Raw genomic sequence first — 4,914 nt, forward strand, 5'->3', positions numbered from 1 at the left:
TTTCTTTGTGCATTACTGATACTGGACTATAATAGGCTAAGGCCCACACTGATATTGCCACTGATATGGGCTTAAGCCCAAACTGTCCAGATAATGTATGTTTGACTGCTTTTTAGTTAGGGATTACACACTGAGTTTCACACTCACCCTTTTTTGCTTAACTATGTAGGTAATCCTTAGGCAGATCGGTGTTACGAAGACCTTGGTAATGGCCACACCACTCATTCTATTTTCCTTAATTTGCTATTGGAATTCATTTTGGGTTATGTAACAAAGCCTCTTTAATTTTCTTGTTTTAATTCGGGTTTTGGTTACTATGATTTATATTCGTTAAGAACGTAAAATGTGGTTTTCCCAAATCGATAATTGTTTTAAAGAAACACTACGTCTTCGCAATACTTTTGAAATGCTTCCGCAACAATAAGAGTTTTAAAAGTATTGATAATTTTAAATGAATAACGAATAAGCTAGAATAATTTAAGAAGTAACAAATAGCCTTCTCATTTCCAAACGGGTTTTCATCAAGAACAAGTTTTCGAAAAGCACTTCAATGTGACATTGCAGATTCGGCCATAACGTCTAAGCCGGGTTTGGGGTGTTACATTTTCGGGTTTGATTCAAAGCTCAATTTTCTTGCGTTCAAGGTAGCCAATTGTTTTTCTATTAGATTTAAATGTTTTTTGGTTCTTTAAATTGAATTTTTAGCCATTAAAATGCCTGCTTTAGGTAAAAGCCCAAAATTGGGTCTTTCATGGTGAATTTCGAGTTTGTGGATAAAAAACTTTATTTTAAAGTATTTTTATGTAACAACCCGTTTTCAGTGGTGTTAGAAACAATGGTTCTGAGGCCACCAAATTCGTCAAGTTTTTAAATATTATATTTAATATTTACGAGTCAATTGTGATTTTAAAAAGGTTTTTGATATTGTGATTTTTGTTTTATAATTGATTTATTAAATTCAAGTGGTATGACCCTAAGGTCAAGTGGTATTAGAAATTAAGGTATCAGGACCTCATTTGCTATAAACTGAGTCGTAAATATTTTTATAAATATTTACGGAATGTAATAAAGGAGGTATTAAAGTTTTGTTTAAAAATTTTATCGTTTCGATAGTTAATTAATTAAAAAGGACTAAATCGCGTAAAGTGCAAAAGTTAAGTTCTAATAGCTAAAGGTATTACATGGCTATAGAACTTTGTAGTGAAAGTCCTTATATGGAAATTAGACCATTAGATTTGGTAGTGGATTGTAATGGTTTGGCATTATTGAAATTTTGGTTAGTTTTCAAGGTTAAATAAGTAAATAATTAATAAAGGTTAATAATTAAAGAAACAAAATAAAACATGCATCTTTATTTTTGTTTCTTCAACCGAATAGCAAAGTAAAAAAGAATCCATGGATGAAACTTCATTCGGCCATCCCTATTTGCGCTTGCATGTGAGTAATTTTCATCTCGTTTTTAATAATTTTTATGTTTTTGAGATCATTGCAACTATGCCCATCTAGCCCGTACCTTCAATTTTGAAACTGTTAAAGATTTTGAATGTTGCCACTGATGAATCTTATGATTTTTTATGTTAGATGATAAATTTGGAATGTTGATTGAAATTTAAAAGTATTTTGTTAAGTGATTTTGATGAATTTTTCAATTAAGGACTAATTTGTTAAATTAATAAAAGTACAAGGATTTAATGTGAAAGTGTTGCATAAATCGACTATTTTGGATACCATGAGCATTCGTATAAGCTCAATTTTGGGTAAAAATGGTTAATTTGCATGTTTTGGGCTTAGGGACTAAACTGAATAAAAGTAAAACTTTAGGGGTAATTTTGTAAAAATATCAAAAATGACCAAATTGTATGAAATGAATTATTTTATTGTCTAAATTAATATATTGAATTAAATTATTAATTTAGATCAAGATCTGGTGAAAAATCGAGGAAAATGAAAAATTACCAAATTGCCCCTGATCTTTGGTATTTCTACAATTTAGCCAGGTAAGTTCGTATGAACTATACTATGTATATTTTTGATTAAATTGAATGTTATTATCTAAAATTTTATTGAAAATGAATTGATATATATATATATGTTGTTATACAATTTGGCTTATAATTCAACGAGGGAAATTCAATGATGCACGATGACTATCGAGTCTCGTTTGAACTTTAGGAATATTTAGGATGCAAATGACATGTCATTAGGCATTACTATGTTTTGGGTGCTGGTTCTGTACGTTCCACCTGTGGCTGAGTTTTCCGCCATGTGTTACGGTTACTCGTCAGCTTATGTGAGCAGCACCTATAGTTATATCTTGATCGTCAGCTTGTGTGAGGAGACCCAGTGATAGCTCGAGAGTGAGCATCTATATGAGATATGAGATACAGATGGTTCTGACCATGTGTTGGCACACAATGTGCGAGACTCCTGAGTATACGATATTATTCTAAGTGGTTTAATGAAAAATGTGTCGTTACGAGACGATATGAGTTCAATACGAACTAATACAGGTATATACACGAAATACATGGAAATCATGGTACATGATATATTGATATATTGAAATGGATGATATACATATATGATGAAACGATAAGATAATGATATGTATCATGACATGTATATATATGAATATCCTTGATATGTCAATACATGGTAATTATGTAAGTTGAGATGAGTAATGAACTCAAGTGTGACATGTTGAGAAAATAAGGTTATCAATGTTGAAGTTATATGAAATATGTTCAAGTACACTAATGTGTGTTGCTGTTTGATGCTTAGGCAAGTGCCAAGCTGTTGGCTGAATGGTATTATGTTCACTTATAAGTCGTATTGAAATGGTAAGTGCTCAAATGAAAATATACTTGTACTCACGAAAAACTGGTAAGGTTTAAATTATGCAAATTCTTATGAAATGGTTTATCATGTGATTAGTTCTAAAAGAGCTATGTTTAAAATGCACTAGCTTGTGGCTATGGTTGATGATATGCTTATGTCTTGTGTATTATGCGTATGAAATGAATGATGGAAAAGAGAATGATGAGTTAAATTGATGATATTATTTAAGCTAAAGAAAGTACATGTAATGGAAAGTAATGACATCCAAACAAAAGAAACAAAATTGAAAAAGATTTAGAGTTTTTATAAAATCCTATTTTGTTAGGGATGAAGGTATAAATGATGCTGTGGAATTATTCAATCTGTGAGTTGTTGAATTTGGTTTCATGAATTGTATGTTATCGGTATATGATTATTCTTGATATATATAAATTTCATATATGAAATGGGTAGATATGATTAAAGTTTATATGAGCTTATTAAGCATTCATTGCTTATGTAGTTATTTTTCTTTACTTATAGACTATTGGATGCTCGATCGGGTTGGAAGCTTGTTGGAAATTTATCACGCTATTCGGCGATTATATCGGTAGATTTTGATATCTTAATTAAGGTTATAATGGCATGTATAGGTATTTTGGCTAATGTTAGCCTATGTGTTTTGGTTGTGGAAATGACCATTTGGTTAGTTTGCATTTTGGTCTAGTGCTGGTAAAATGATATATATATTATAAAGTGTATATAAGTAGCCTTGTAATGGTTGATATATGACTTGTTATGGTTGAATGATGGTAGATACAAAAGTAGTTGAATGAGCATATTAGTTATGCCACATAAGTTGTTGTGAATTGGTGTTTTGCCATAGTAAGCATATATATATTTGATGCTAATGATTATGTGGTTCAATTGGTACCAAATGGTATGTTTAAGTAAGTGATTTACATTTTGTGTAATGATGCAAACTTAGTTAAAAGTTAATCTATTATTTTGGCCAAATTGAGTACATGGTTATACATGTCTTAATGTTTTCATTTTAGGTGCCTTTGAGCATAGTGGTTGGATGTTATTATACCATATGTGTTTGGCTTGATTATGCATGATTTTTCTACCTTTTTAGGGCTTATGTATATGTGCAAAAGCGATTATAGGTACATGTTGAAAAGGGTGAGAAAAAGGGCTTGTAAAATAGCCTATTTTTGTCCACACGGGCAGAGACACGGGTGTGTGTCTCAGCCGTGTGTGACACACGACCAAGTAGCACAGTTGTGTGTCCCCTATAGTTTTCAAAGGGTTACAAGTCAAGTTTAACATGGGTATGTGAGGTTATTTCGAAGGATACATGGCCTGGCACATGGGCGTGTGGCTTAGCTGTGTGACCCAAGTTAGCTAGTTACACGGGTACGGACATGGGCTGGGACATGGTCGTGTGTCCTTATTTCAAATGCCTATAAGGCCTAAGACATGAGAGTGTCTCTTGGCCGTGTGAGTTACACGGCCGTGTGACCTTTGCAGTTGGTAAATTTTCATCTTTTCCCTGAAATTTCTATATGTTTTTGATTTAGTCCTGATTTGATTCTAATGTGATTTTAAGGCATTGAGGGCTCGTATAAGGGACAATATGTACGCTATTGATTGGTTTTGTTGTGATTGATGATATGAATGAAATGTTTTAAAATTTTTGATAGTTTTAATTTCGGTAATGCTCCGTAACCCTATTCTAGCGTTCGATACGGGTTAGGGGTGTTACATTTTCAATTAGTTTTAACCTAATCAACTTAATTAGAAGCTTTCTAAAGTAACTTTGAAGTTTTGTCAAGGATCTCTCAGTTTTTAATGAATTTTTATTATAATGGCCAAAACTTGTATAAAAATTTGATACCTTAAAAGAAGTAGTTTTTTGAAGTTTAAAGGTTGGGAATTTTTTGTAAATGAATATGTAGATGAATGGAATTCATTTCATGCGAAAAGATTAAGCGTGGACTGAGTTATTCAAATTTTAATTTTGTTGTGCTAATGGATTTTGTTAGAAAAAAATGTAGCTTAGGCTTGTGTTTGTTGCTGTTTGAGGTGAGTTAT

This window comes from Gossypium hirsutum, chromosome A10, assembly GCF_007990345.1.
Source record: "Gossypium hirsutum isolate 1008001.06 chromosome A10, Gossypium_hirsutum_v2.1, whole genome shotgun sequence".
In the NCBI taxonomy this organism is placed as follows: Eukaryota; Viridiplantae; Streptophyta; class Magnoliopsida; order Malvales; family Malvaceae; genus Gossypium; species Gossypium hirsutum.